Source organism: Microcaecilia unicolor, chromosome 10, assembly GCF_901765095.1.
Source record: "Microcaecilia unicolor chromosome 10, aMicUni1.1, whole genome shotgun sequence".
Lineage (NCBI taxonomy): Eukaryota > Metazoa > Chordata > Amphibia > Gymnophiona > Siphonopidae > Microcaecilia > Microcaecilia unicolor.
Window position 1 is genome coordinate 121,664,640 of NC_044040.1, and position 15,742 is coordinate 121,680,381.

Here is a 15,742-nt window from a genome sequence, read left to right on the forward strand (position 1 = left end):
GGACCTCTGACAGATGCTGTTGGAGGCTCCCTTTCCGTTACTTCTGGTTCCGCACCTGTTGTCACAGGGTCCGGTGGGCATGGAGGACGCCTGCCGCTTTGGTCTTATGGCATGGCGATTGAGAGGGCGCAATTGAGAGATCAAGGCTACTCAAATAAGGTAATTTCCACTCTCCTGCAGGCCCATAAGTGCTCCACTTCCGTGGCTTATGCCAGGATTTGGCACCAGTTTGAAGTCTGGTGTGTTTCAAGAGCGCTTTCTGCGTTGCGGGCTCCTGTCTCACCGATTCTGGACTTTTTGCAGGATGGTGTACACAAAGGCTTGGCCTATAATTCCCTGCGGGTGCAAGTGGCAGCATTGGCCTCCCTGCGTGGCAAGGTTGAAGGCGTGTCCTTAGCTGCTCATCCAGATGTGGCACGGTTTCTTAGAGGGGTGCTTTGGCTCTGTCCTCCCGTGCGGGCACCTTGTTCAGCTTGGAACCTGGGGTTAGTATTGAAGGCCCTTCAGGGGGCTCCCTTTGAACCGCTTTGGCGTGCTTCAGAGAAAGATTTGACACTGAAGGTCGTCTTTTTAGTGGCCATTACCTCGGCGAGACGGGTGTCAGAGCTCCAGGCGCTGTCCTGTAGAGACCCTTTTCTGCAATTCTCAGACTCAGGGGTCACGGTTCGGACCGTGCCTTCCTTCATGCCTAAGGTGGTTTCAGCGTTTCACCTAAACCAGCCTGTTTTTCTTCCCTCCTTTGTTGAGGAGGAGTTTCCAGATTCATTTGGGCAGTTGCACCTTTTGGATGTGCGCAGGACTCTGTTGCAGTATCTGCGAATTACAAATTCTTTCAGGACCTCTGATCATCTTTTTGTGCTGTTTGCAGGTCCTCGCAGAGGGTCTTCAGCGTCTAAAGCCACTATTGCCCGTTGGCTCAAAGAAGCTATCTTTTCAGCATATCTGCTGTCTGGCCGGGCTCCGCCTGAAGCCTTTAAGGCACATTCCACAAGAGCGATTTCCTCTTCCTGGGCGGAAACTGGAGCACTATCTCTTCATGAGATTTGCAGTGCTGCAACATGGGCTTCTAAGCTCTCTTTCGCCCGACATTACAGGCTGGATGTGGCTGCCAGGAGGGATGCGCGTTTTGGAGCACAGGTGTTAGCGCGTGGTGTGGCTTGTTCCCACCCTATTTAGGGATTGCTTTGTTACATCCCATACGTAATGGCTTCATCTACTTGATGACAAGGAAGGGAAAATTAGGTTCTTACCATGATAATTTTCTTTCCTTTAGTCATAGCAGATGAAGCCATGACCCTCCCTGTATGATTGTCTGTATTGCAGTAATTCTGATTTTAGGTGCTGTTCTTGTTTCCTGAAGTTATATTCCTTCCTTGGGGAGTCGGAAAACAGTCTTCAGGATTCTTGTTACAGTTATAGGAGGATGAGTTCATTCCCTCCAGTTCATTTTTTGGGAGGATGAGTTTATTCCCTCCAGGAGGATGCAAGTATTCCCTCCGTTTATACAAAGTGGAGGACGAGTTTATTCCCTCCAGGAGGATGAGTTCATTCCCTCCTTTTTTGAGTTCATGCCCTTGTTAAGAGGCCATCGTTCGCTGTGAGGAAAGTTCATGTTATTCCCATTGCGGTTTGCCATACTGCTTTGGAAGCTTCAAATACTGAAGAGGCAGTGGAGCTAGCTGGCCATGAGGCACTGTGAGAAGTTGAGTGCTCTCTATCTCCCCTACTGGTTGATGGACACAACCCATATGTAATGGCTTCATCTGCTATGACTAAAGGAAAGAAAATTATCATGGTAGGAACCTAATTTTCCCGTCTTTAGCCCCTCATTACCTCTCTACCCTCATCTCCCCTTACGTTCCCACCCGAAACCTCTGCTCACAGGACAAATCCCTCCTCTCAGTACCCTTCTCCACCACCGCCAACTCCAGGTTCCGCCCTTTCTGCCTTGCCTCACCCTATGCTTGGAATAAACTTCCTGAGCCCTTACGCCAAGCCCCCTCCCTACCCATATTCAAATCCTTCCTCAAAGCCCACCTCTTCAATGTTGCCTTCGGCACCTAACCTTTATACCTATTCATGAAATCTAGACTGCCCCCATAGGCGCTCGGTATGAGGCTTGGGGAGGCTAAGCGATTGTGGTTAGTTTATATGCTTTGAGCAACCACTTTATTCTTTGACATATGATACATATCTAATATCTAAATTTAATAAAAGGTATTAATTGTGACTTATTTTTACTTATTTTTTTCTGTTAATTGTGGCTATAAGCTCCGCCCCTGGCTCCACCCCTAACCCTACCCCCTTTAGCCTCCCCAAACAGTTGGGCCACCGACCGCCTATGACTGCCCCTATTTGACTGACTGTACATTTTGTCCTTTAGATTGTAAGCTCCTTGAGCAGGGACTTGTCCTTCTGTGTTATACTGTACAGCGCTGCGTAACCCTAGTAGCGCTTTAGAAATGTTAAGTAGTAGTAGTAGTAGAGGTGAGGTGCTGCAGTTATGGCAGTTCAGCATATTGCCTACATAGATTTTTTGACATGTACATTTCAAAATGTAAACTACAAAAGTAGTTTGGCAATCAGTATTATATTTCAACTTAAAAAGTCTGCCATCAATTGGATTTATGAATTCTTCAGTCTATTCAGTCACGGAACACAAAAAGTCCTGTAACTTTAGGGAGCAAACTTCTGAGACCAGCTGTGAATACTTATTAGAAGCCCCTCCTCATGTCACCCTTGTCTTTCCCCTATCAGCTCTATGAGCAGTACTGCTCAGGTAGCTTCAGTGGTGTGCTGGAGCCGGCTCGCACCGGCTCGCAAGAACCGATTGTTAAATTTTTTACCGTCTTGCGAGCTGGTTGTTCAGGGCGAGCCGTCTCTCCTCCAGGGGCGTAGCTACGGGTGGGCCTGGATGGGCCCAGGCCCGCCCAGTTTTTGATCAGGCCCACCCAGATGTCACCATGTCTCCTCACCCTCTCCCACCCCGCCGTAGCGCTTGTCTTCTACGCTATCGGCGCTGCCTCCTCCACATCACAGTCTCCGAGTCCGTCTCCCACTCCCGTGGCAGCTTGCGATTTGCTACCGGCACTGCCTGCCAGCTGACAGACGCGGCGCAACGTCCTGCTCCGGGGGCAGGGCCTTCCCTCTGCCGCGCTGATTCAACTTCCTGTTTACGCAGGGCAGAAGAACGCACGCGGCAGAGGGAAGGTCCTGGTCTGGAGCAGGTCGTCAGCTCCGCGTCTGTGATGTCAGGCAGCGCCGGTAGCAAATTGTAAGCACTGCCACGGGGGGGGGGGGGGGGGGAGAGAGACGGCGACTGTGAGGTGGAGGAGGCAGCGCCGATAGCGTCGAATACAAGCGCTGCGGCGGGGGTGGGAAAGGGTGAGGAAGACAGTGGTCTGCTCGCTCTGCAAGGGGAGGGGGCTGAAGGGAAGGGACAGGTTCTGGACGTGTATGGGGGCAAGGAGAGGTTCTGGACGTGTGGGGGGGGGTGAGGAAGACAAAGAGGAGTGGGCTGAAGGGAAGGGACAGGTTCTGGATGTGTGTGGGGGAAGGGAGAGGTTCTGGACGTGTGGGGGGAGGTGAGGAAGACAAAGGGGAGCGGGCTGAAGGGAAGGGACAGGTTCTGGGCGTGTGTGGGGGAAGGGAGAGGTTCTGGACGTGTGGGGGGGGGGGGAGGTGAGGAAGACAAAGTGGAGTGGGCTGAAGGGAAGGGACAGGTTCTGGATGTGTGTGTGGGCATCAGGGAAGGAGTGGGGGAAATCCTGGCCACACTGGATCACAGGAGAGGGGGGCAAGACAAAAGAGAGAAGTGACAGGAAGATGCTGGGAGGGGGTGAAGGTGGGGAGAAGAGAGGGAGCAGATGCTGGGCTAGAAGGGTGGAGGGAGAGAGACACTGGGAAAGGTGGAACCATGTGGGAGAGGCCAAGGGGGTGGCAAGGAAATAAACGTGAGGAAGATGGTGATTACAGGGGAAAGAAATATGGTAATGGGGAATAGATTGAAGATGGAAGGGAATGGATGGCTGGGGAAGTAGAGAGATGCGGAATAGGAGAACTAGTGTGTGGAAAGGAAATGGAAATCTGACAGATATCTGAAAAGTAAAACAAAGGAAAAGGGGTTAGGATAAAATTTGGGTGGACAGAGAAAAGAAAAGAAAAAAAAGAGGAAAGAGCTAAAATGGAAAGGTCAATATGTCAGAGGCAAGTGAGGGAATGGAACAAGAGAGGAGAAAAAGACAAATGGACAGCAGCTGCTTGAAGGAGAAATAGCAGAAAGATTGGAAAGTTCAAAAGAGAACCTGGATCAACATGATGGAAAAAGAAAATGACCAGACAACAAAGGTAGAAAAGGCATTTTATTTTATTTTGAATCTTAACTGAAATGTGCATAGCGGATGTCACTTTCCTCATGAGCTAAAGTGTTTCTGTTTTTATTTTGAGTTGGGAGGTGCTGGGGGAGAGGTGGAGAATAGGGGGAGGAAGGGGCAGGACAGAAAGAAAATTTTGTGCCCACCCAAAATTGGCTGTCTAGCTACGCCACTGCTCTCCTCCCTCCTTCCCTTGAGCTACAGGCTCCCTCCCAGTGTCTTCGGGGCAGGCAAGAAAGATCCCCAGTCTTGCCTGTCCGCTGCCAGCGCTGACCCTTCCCTGCTGCCAGATCGCTCTTTAAAAATGGCCGCTGCCCTTGTAAGTCTCGGCGGCCATTTTGAAGAGCGATGCAGTAGCGCCGCGGGAGAGTCAGCGCCGGCAGCAGGCAGGAAAGACTGGGGATCTTTCCTGCCTGCCCCAAAGAATCCACTCGACAATCGCTGGGTATGGGTGGCTGGAGTGGGGGCAGGGGAGCGAGGACAATCACTGGGTATAGGTGGTTGGAGGGGGGGCAGGGGAGAGAAGACAATCGCTGGGTATGGGTGGTTGGGGGGGGCAGGGGAGAGAGGACAATCGCTGGGTATGGGTGGCTGGAGGGGGGGCAGGGGAGAGAGGACAATCGCTGGGTATGGGTGGCTGGAGGGGGGGCAGGGGAGAGAAGACAATCGCTGGGTATAGGTGACTGGAGGGGGGGGCAGGAGAGCAGTGGTGTAGCCAAGGGTGGGCCTGGATGGGCCCAGGCCCACCCAGAAAAAGCACACTTATGATGTGGCTGGCAGGGATCCCTGAGCTCCACCAGCTGAAAACTCCCAACAAGTGTCCCTCCTGCATACCTTGTAAATAACAGATCTTCGCCTGCAGAGAACATAGATTGATACATACTGCTCACGCCGGTCCCAAAGCCTTCTCTGTGATGTATTCCCACCTATGTAGAAACAGGAAGTTGCATCAGAGGGAAGACTGTTGGGCCAACATGCAGTGTTTATTAGTTGCTGTTCGCTTCCGGTACAAATCTGCTATTTAAAAGGTATGCGGGGAGGGGGATGTTTGCGAGATCATATGGCATGCAGGCGAGGAAGGGAGAGACCAAATCACTTGTGGAACAGGGCGGAGTTGTTCTGCCCACCCATCTTGGGCACATGCCCACCCAAAATTGGGTGTCTGGCTACGCCCCTGCAGGGGAGAGAGGACAATCGCTGGGTATGGGTGGCTGGAGGGGGAGCAGGGGAGAGAAAAGAATCGCTGGGTATGGGTGGCTGGAGGGGAGGGCAGGGGAGGAAGGTTGCTGGACATGGGTGGATGGAGGGGATGGCGGGGGGAGAGGAGGGTTGCTGGACATGGGTGGATGGAGGAGAGGGAAGGGAGAGAAGAAATGCTGGACATGGATGGAGGGGGGGGGGAGAGTGAGGAAGGAGATGAGATGAGGGAAAAGGAAGAGAGGAGAAAAACTGCACATGGATGAAGAAAATAGGCAGAAGCTGGATCCACAGGACAGTCAAGTCTGCGGAGGACCCAGCTTTTACTTACGGATGTAGGGCAAGAAATGAAGAAAGGCGAATGTAAAGAAATAAATGTAAAGGAAGCCCTGGAAACGGAGTTAAGAGGACAGATAGCAGCAGAATTGGATACTGGGCCAGCATGATCAGAAAAACAGTCACCAGACAACAAAGGTAGAAAAAAAATCATTTTATTTTCATTATAGTGTTTGGAATATGTCCACTTTGAGAATCAGGTGCTCAACATTAAAGTTTATATTTATTTACTTATTTATGGCATTTTATCCCACATTAAACATGAATTAGATTGGAACCTGGGATCATTAAATTTTTTTTTCCTGGAGTAATGCATTGCCCCCCCCCCCCCCCCGGCTCTCTCCCCGGTTATAGCCAGCTCTGCAATTTGGGGGGCGCAGAGGTGGACCGGGGAGAGAGCCTGTTGTTAAACATTTACCAGCACACCACTGGGTAGCTTCCTCCCTTATTTGGGATTCCCAGGCAAAAAGCTAGACCTCTGGCAGCTCCCCACATGGATACACAGGACATTTGCTTTTACTCCCTCCAGGGGTCATCATCCTTTGTTCACAGCTTCAGGCTCTTCCCCTGTGCAGGGAGGGAATCTTATTCCCCCTTTAATCAGATATCTGGCTTTTCAAAGCTGAGTCAGCAGAGGACAGTTGTTCAGCTGCACCCTCTAGGCTGACAGTTATCCTGAAAAGCAATTGACTGCTTCTTAGTCTCTGTAGTATAAGAAATCCCTTTTGTCTCTGAGGAAGAACTTAGTCTTATGGTCGTCCTGATGTCAAGAATATAAGAAAAACCAGACTGAGTCAGCCCAGCATCCTGAGTCTGACAGTGGCCAGTACAAATCACAAGTATTTGTTTTTTGGATTTAGCTTCCACCTTTTCACTGTTTAGTAGCAGAAAGTGAAAGTGAGTTAAATTCAGATACACTAGGTATTTCCCTGTTCCTGGAGGGTTTACAATCTAATTTTGAACCTGAACTAATGCAGGGTTAAGGGGAGAAGTTATCAGCATGGGCTACCATTAAGACATCGTATTTTACTGTTAACCCCAGTTAATAGACTGCTTTGGAGAAGAGCTGTTAGGGATTACAAAGATAAAATTCAGGAGGCTAGGATGAGGTATTTCGCTCAACAGATTTGGGGCATTAAATTAAATATCCACAAACTATCAGTTGGGGCACAGAGTTTTTTTCCCACCAAAGAGGTCACAGCACAACAGCTGGCTTCCCATTTTGAGTTGAAAATAGCAGCTATAAGGGCAGTTCTCCAGTCCCCCTGGCAACAATGCTGCTTTTCCAGTTTCGCAGGCTGATCATTGGGCTGGTATCCCTGCTGATAGATTTTGGCCTTCTTTTCAGTTACCCTCCTCTGAAACCGTTAAATTCTTCCTTTCAAAGTATTCCTTGTCCCATTGTATCCTTGATGCCTGTCCAAGTAATCTTCTGAGGAATGCCCCTAGCTTAGTCATTGAACTTCTCAGCGAACATATATCTTTCTTAGTTGCTCAAGGCCTCTTCCCAGCTGAGAGGGGGTCTATAATTTTAATCCTTATTCCTAAAACACCCTCAGGCTCATTGAGTGATGTTGTCAACTACAGGCCAGTTGCTTCCATCCCCTTATTGGTCAAGGTGATAGAAGGAATTGTAGCAGCCCAGCTCTCTGACTGTCTTTCCAGGTTTCGTCTCCTGCCATGTGTCCCAGTCTGGCTTCAGGCTGTGCTTTAGTACTGAGACTGTTTTAACCACTTTAGTTTCTGTCTTCAGGGAGGAAATTTGTTTAGGCAACAAGGTTCTGGTTATGCAATTTGACATGTCAAGTGCCTTTGATGTGATGGATCATGATCTTCTGTTAAATTTGCTAGACCAGTTTGGGATTTATGAGAAAGTCTTTTCCTGGTTTCAGGCTTCCTGAAGTCTAGGTCTTACAGACTAAAAATATCGGGCACATTATCATCACCTTGGTCTCCAAATTATGGTGTGCCACAAGGCTCACCCCTATCTCCAATATTATTTAATGTCATGATGGCTCCACTAGGGGAGGGACTTGAGTCAGCGGGATTCCATCTTTTTATCTATGTGGATGATGTCACTATTTACATCCCTTTTTGAGGGGACATCCAGGAAATTCTGTTTAGGATTAAAACTGGCCTTGATTTAATGGAATCCTGGGCCTCTGAATTCAAGCTAAACTTAAATTGGGAAAAAACTAGATTTTTGGTAATAACCAATTTGTTTGACCATGAGCCCTGCAGCAATTTTAGCATTGACTGTGTTTCTTATCGTTTGGAGTCCACTCTAAAAATTTTAGGGGTTGTTGTTGATCGGCACTTAACCTTTGAATCTCAGGTGTCCTTGGTGGTTACTAAATCTTTTAAATTATTTTGGAAGCTGAACGCATTAGGCCCCCTTTTTTTTTTCAATTGATAATTTCAGATTACTTGTCCAATCTCTTGTTTTGACCCAATTTGATTATTGTAATTCCATCTATGCAGGATGTAAAGAATGTATCTTAAGGAAACTGCAAACTGCCCAAAATACTGCGGCTAGACTTGTCATGCATGTACCACACTTTGAGAGGGCTACTCCTTTGCTGATACATTTGCATTGGCTTCCCATTAGGGCCAGGATTGTATTCAAACTCTGTACTCTCATATTTCAGATTTTGTATGGTGCTGCCCCTGACTATATGTTGCCCCTTGTTACTTTGCCTTCTCGCAGTTCAATCTTTGGTGCAAGAGACTGCCTTCTCGCAGTTCAATCTTTGGTGCAAGAGACTACCTGTGTCTTCATTTTCCTACCTGTAAGAAAGTAGTTTATAATCTATATATTCAACTACTTTTTCATATCAAGGTACTAAATGGTGGAATTCCTTGCCAAAAAATGTAAGATCCAAACTTGATTATTTGGTTTTTCGTAAGTTTTGAAATCTTTTCTATTCAAAACAATTTCTGTCAATAGAGCCCGGTGCCTAATCTGCGCGACCAGCTCACGCCGAGTCTGCTGAGTCCGGGAGCACTGCAGGGAGCTTCGCTGTGAACCGGTCGGAGGATTGATTCTCCAGCGCTCCCACTGCAGTGTGACCCCCCCCCCCCCCCCCAAGAAAGCCGGAGACACGGGTCGGCATCACGCTGTGACCACAGCTACCCAGGCGCCGAGTCAGCTGAGTCTGGGAGCTTGCGCACAGCTCGCGCACAGCCATCGCACTCCCCGGCAGGAACTGCCCGGGGCCGAATTGGACCAGAAAGGAGGGAATCCGGGCGAGGACCGCTGAGCCCGGGCCCTCCGGTGTCCTCTGAGGCGCTCAGGAGCAACAACAGCGGCGCCACCGGGTGACCCGGGTGGAGAGGGGAGAGCTCACCTGTGGTCCAGCAGCCCGACGCCCACACTGCACGACCTACTATGTGGACGCGGCCTACCCGCATGGCTGTGACCGAATCCACAGGACTAGAGCAAATGATCACAGCGGATCTGTAGCAGGGCAAATCTTCCGCGAAGGCTTTGTCTGCTCTGATGCTGTAGAACACCGAATATGACAGGTTGTAGAATTGGTGTGCCCTAAAGATATTGATCCTGTACATCCTTGTATAGCTCCAAAGGACTAAAGAAATATTGGCATGAGATACTCCAATCAGTCCACCTGCCCCAGCCTGATCCAGCTTCTCCCTGCCTGTTCCAGTCCGCCTGATCCAGCTCGTTACAGTCCATCAGCTCCAGCCCCAGCTTGTTCCAGTTCGCCTGATCTAGCTTCTCCCTGCTTGTTCCAGTCCATCCGTTCCAGCTTGTCCTAGCCGGCCTGATCCAGCTTCTCCCTGCTTGTTACAGTCCGCCTGATCCAGCTTCTCCCTGCTTGTTCCAGGCCATCTGCTCCAGCTTGTCCCTGCTTGTTCCAGTCCGCCTGATCCAGCTTCTCCCTGCTTGTTCCAGTCCATCTGTTCCATCTTGTTCCAGTCCGCCTGCTCCAGCTTTTCCCTGCTTGTTCCAGGCCACCACCCCTACTCACCAATCTGGCCACTGTCTTGACCTCATCCTCTCTTCTACCTGCTCACCCTCTAATTTCTGTGCCTCAGCTCTTCCTCTCTCCAACCACCACCTGATCACCTTCACACTTCATCACCCTCCCCCTCAGTCCCGCCCAACACTAACCACTACTTCCAGGAATCTCCAAGCTATTGACCCTCCCACCTTATCCTCTAGTATCTCTGATCTCCTCCCTTCCATCTTGTCCTCTGAGTCTGTAGACAAGGCTGTCTCCACTTACAATGCCACTCTCTCCTCTGCTCTGAATGCCCTTGCACTGTCCTACTTCTCGCCACACTGTCCTCATATGGGTTCCAGGACTCTGTCCTCTCCTGGTACTCCTCTTATTTCTCCCACCGTACCTTCAGAGTACATTCTTATGGTTCTTCCTCCACCCCCATCCCGCTCTCTGTTGGGCTCCCTAATCTCCTCTCATGGTTTCCAATATCATCTTTATGCCGATGACACCCAGCTTTATCTCTCCACACCAGACATCACTGCAGAAACCCAGACCAAAGTATCGGCCTGCTTATCCAACATTGCTGCCTGGATGTCCAACCGCCACTTGAAATTGAACATGGCCAAGACCGAGCTTATTGTCTTCCCTCCCAAACCCACTTCTCCTCTATCTCCACTCTCTATCTCAGTTGACAACACCCTGATCATTCCCGTCTCATCTGCCCTCAACCTCGGAGTCATCTTCGACTCCTCCCTCTCCTTCTCTGCGCATATCCAGCAGATTGCCAAGACCTGTCGCTTCTTCCTCTATAACATTAGCAAAATTCACTCTTTCCTCTCTGAGCACACCACCCGAACTCTCATCCACTCTCTCCTTACCTCTCGCCTAGACTACTGCAACCTACTCCTCACTGGCCTTCCACTTTGCCATCTATCCCCCTTCAGTCCGTTCAGAACTCTGCTGCACATCTTATCTTCCACCAGGACCGTTATACTCATATCACCCCTCTCCTCAAGTCACTTCACTGGCTTCCGATCAGGTACCGCATACAGTTCAAGCTTCTATTAACCTACAAATGCACTCGATCTGCAGCCCCTCCTTACCTCTCTACCTTCATCTCCCCCTATGTTCCTACCCGTAACCTCCGCTCTCAAGACAGATCCCTCCTCTCAGTACCCTTCTGCACCACCGCCAACTCCAGGCTCCGCCCTTTCTGCCTCGCCTCACCCCATGCCTGGAACAAACTCCCTGAGCCCATACGTCAGGCCCCCTCCCTGCCCATCTTCAAAGCCCTGCTCAAAGCCCACCTCTTCAATGTCGCTTTCGGCACCTAACCACCATACCTCTATTCAGAAATCTAGACTGCCCCCACTTGACACTTGACATTTCACATTTTAGATTGTAAGCTCTTTTGAGCAGGGACTGTCCTTTGTTAACCTGTACAGCGCTGCGTAACCCTAGTAGCGCTCTAGAAATGTTAAGTAGTAGTAATCTCCCCCTTCTGTGCTCCCCATTATGCTTTATTATTGAAATCTTTACATATTTGCGATTCTTTCCTTATTGATATGTGTGGGTTTATGTATTTTGTTTCATATTTTATAATTACTTCTTTTTAGCTTGTTAGCCACATTGAACTCAAAATTGTATTGGAAAATATGTGGTATAAATGTCATATATAAATAAAGAGGAACCTCCTGCTGTTGTGTGAACAAATATAGATGAAATCCTCAATCAATTGAAAAAGTTGACTTAATATATAAGCCAATGCATTCTGATTTGCTGGTTCATAGATCTTCCCTTCTAATAAATATCACAACTCGCAGGATTCCTTGTGTTGCTGAAAATCACTTGCAGATGACCATAACTACAATCACTTGCAGTTCAATCAGTAACACAAGATTTTAGTCTCTACATGACATCATGTTTTGCCATTACAGTGTCCTCAGGAGACTAAAACTGAAACATAGAAAATAAAATAACACCTAAACCATTACATACATTTTACTAAATCCCTTTTACCAATACATTGAACAATTTACATACAAAATGTTTCAGAACACACACTCGGACATTGCCAGTAAGGAAATTCTTACTGCAGGGTGTCAACCAAAAGCAGATACCCTTGCAGGCATCTGAAACTGTCAGTAAAAAGCCTTTCTAGATTATTCACACCTGCGTCCACTTTATTTCCCTATTAAGGTCCCATGGTTCAATTGTATTCCAATTAACTATAATTCTTTGCTCTTTACGAATCAAAATTGCTGATATATCACCACCCCATTTCAAGTGAATCTGCTCTAAAACTATAAACCGCAGGTCTTCCAATGGTCTACAAGGGGTGCATCTTCCCGGTTTAATCTCAAGTTGCTAAGATTTCTCTTTTTGAAGGTTTTGTGATCTTTATAGACTGAGACTAATATTTGGCAACATGTTGTTTGCCAATTAATTTGTGAGTTTTATCATATAGTGACATTTGAACTGTGATAGAGCAGGTGAGTTTGCCAATCAGTTTGTAACTCATCAAGTTTTTATTGTATATTTTTAGTGATGTATCAATAAAGCTTTATTTGTGAATTGAATAAGAAATCATATACAATGATTTAATGATATATAAACATTCATTAGGAATATTCTGAAGATCTGACCCACTGATGGCCCTGGGGGACTGAGAGTGAAGACCAAGGCTGCTTGTGTCCTGTAACATAATAAATGTCAGCAAATAAAGACCAAAATAGCTCATCCAATCTACCCAACAATCCACAATTCCAGGAATAACATGTATAGAATGTTTGTACGTTTGGGAAGCTCGCCAGGTGCCCTTGGCCTGGACTAGCCACTGTCGTGGACATGATGCTGGGCTCGATGGACCCTTGGTCTTTTTTCAATGTGGCATTACTTATGTACTTATATACTTAATAGTCGCAGTGTCACTATGCAGACTGGAAGTCCATGTGTTCCCCTATCTGGGCGATTGGCTGGTGAAGAGCATGTCAAAGGGCAGTGCTCAGGAGTCAATGCAGAGATGTTAGAGCTACAAGGGTTTGTTTTTTGTTTCAATCTTTTTTTATTATTAAACAACTCAATTCCATATCAGACAAGCTCATAGATTCACATATTGAACCCAACTGCTTCTTCCCCTTCCCTCATGCTCCTCACCCAACTTTTTAAAAGAGCAGTATAATAATGGTTGATTTCAATTACCCCATATTGACAGTATAATAATGGTTGTTTTCAATTACCCCAGTATTGACTGGATAAATGTTACATCAGGGAGCTCCATGGAGATCAAATTTCTAGATGTACTAAATAACTGCTTATTGGAGCAACTGGTCAAGGAACCGACAAGAGGGGGAATCATTTTAGATCTAGTCCTTGGTGGCATACAGGGCATAGTATAAGAGGTAACGGTGTTGGGTCCCCTGGGAAACAGTGATCATAACATGATCAAGTTTGAGCTATTATCTGGAAAGAAGCCACAAAGGAAATCTACTGTAGCTGCATTTAATTTTTGAAAGGGTGCCTATAATAAAATGAAGAAAATAGTTAAAAAGAAGCTAAAAGGATCAGCTGAAAAGATTAGGACACATAGAGGCATATTTTCAAAGCACTTAGCCTCCCAAAGTTCCATAGAAACCTATGGAACTTAGCCTCCCAAAGTGCTTTGAAAATATGCCTCTAAATCAGGCATGGACATTGTTTAAAAATACCATCTTGGAAGCCAGGACCAGATGCATTCCATATTTTTACAGAGGTGGAAAGAAGAGAAAACGTTAGCCAGCATGGTTAAAAGGTGAAGTGAAAGAGGCTATTACAGCCAAAAGGAATATCCTTCAAAGAATGGAAAAAGGATCCAAATGAAGAAAATAAGAAATAAAATAAGCACTGGCAAGTCAGATGCAAAGCACTGATAAAGAAGGTTAAAAGAGAATATAAAGGAAACTTGCCACAGAGGCTAAAACTCACAGTAACAACTCCTTCAGGTACATCAGAAGCAGAAAGCCTGCGAGGGAATCTGTGGGACCATTACATCACAAAGGAGCAAAAGGGGCACTCGGGGAGGACGAGGCCATAGCAGAGAAACTGAATGAATTCTTTGCTTCGATCTTTATAGAAGAAGAAGATTATAGAAGAAGATGTAAGAAATCTACCTGTACTGGCAATGGTTTTCAAGGGAGATGATGCGGAGGAACTGAAAGAAATCTCGTTAAACCTGGAAGACGTACAGAGCCTAATTGACCAATTAAAGAGTAGTAAATCACCTAGACTGGATGGTATACAAAGAACTCAAGCATGAACTTGCTGATCTGCTGTTAGTAATATATAACCTGTCATTAAAATCGTCCGTAGTACCTGAAGGTTGGAGGGTGGCCATTGTAACCCCAATTTTTAAAAAGGGTACCAGGGGTGATCCAGGAAATTACAGACCGGTAAACCTGACGTCAGTACCAGGTAAAATATTGGAAACTATTATAAAAAATAAAATTACAGAACACATAAATAAACATGGTTTAATGGGACAGAGTCAGTGTGGGTTCAGCCAAGGGAAGTCTTGCCTCACCAATTTGCTTCATTTCCTTGAAGGCATGAATAAACATGTAGATAAAGGAGAGCCAGTTGATGTAGTTTATCTAGATTTTCAGAAAGCTTTTGACAAAGTTCTTCATGAGAGACTCCTGAGAAAATTAAAGAGTCATGGAATAGGAGGCAATGTTCTGTTGTGGATTAGGAATTGGCTATGGGACAGAAAACAGAGGGGTAGGGTTAAGTGGTCATTTGTCTCAATGGAGGAGAGTGAATAGTGGAGTGCCGCAGGGATCAGTATTGGAACCGGTGCTATTTAACATATTTGTATATGATCTGGAAATTGGAACGACAAGTTAGGTGATTAAATTTGAAGATGACACAAAACTATTCAAGGTTGTTCAAACACATGCAGACTGTGAAACATTGCAGGAAGACCTTAGAAAATTGGAAGACTGGGCATCCAAATGGCAGATGAAACTTAATGTGGACAAATGCAAAGTGATGTTGGAAAGAATAATCTGAATCATAGTTACCTGATGCTAAGGTCCATCTTGGGGGTCAGCACTCAAGAAAAAGACCTAGGTGTTGTCATAGACAATATGCTGACATCTGCTTAGTGTGCGGCAGCCCCCAAAAAAGCAAACACGATGCTAAGAATTATTAGGAAATGGATGGTTAATAAGACCAAAAATACTATAATGCCTATGTATAGCTCCATGGTGTGACCTCACCTTGAGTATTGCGTTCAGTTCTGGTCGCTGTATCTTTAAAAAGATATAGCGGAGTTAGAAAAGGTTCAAAGAAGAGCAACCAAAATGATAAAGGGGATGGAACTCCTCTCATATGAGGAAAGGTTAAAGAGGTTAGAGCTCTTCAGCTTGGAAAAGAGAGCTATGGGGAGATATGATTGAGGTCTACAAAATCCTGATTGGTGTAGAATGAGTAGAAGTGAATCAATTTTTTACTACTTCCAAAACTACAACGACTAGGGTACACTCAAGGAAGTTACATTGAAATATATTTAAAACAAATAGGAAGAAATATTTTTTCACTCAACGAATAGTTAATCTCTGGAACTCTTTGCCAGAGGATGTAGTAACAGCAGTTAAAGTATCTGGGTTTAAAAAAGGAGGAAAAGTCCATAGTCTACTATTGAGACAGACATGGGGAAGCCACTTCTTGCCCTGGGATTGGTAGCATGGAATGTTGCTACTATTTGAGTTTCTGTCAGGTACTTGTGACCTGGCTTGGCCACTGTTGGAAACAGGATACTAGGCTAGATGGACCATTGGTCTGACCCAGTATGGTTTTTCTTATGTTAACTCTAAAAGGTTTTGGTACTGCTCC

At 46.5% G+C, this 15,742-nt stretch overlaps 1 protein-coding gene across 6 annotated transcripts in view; it reads left to right on the forward strand.

Moving 5' to 3' along the window:
• CEP63 (centrosomal protein 63) overlaps positions 1-15,742 on the forward strand; it is an 802,181-nt gene that overhangs the window by 342,405 nt on the left and 444,034 nt on the right. The gene's annotated exons all lie outside the window — the stretch shown is intronic.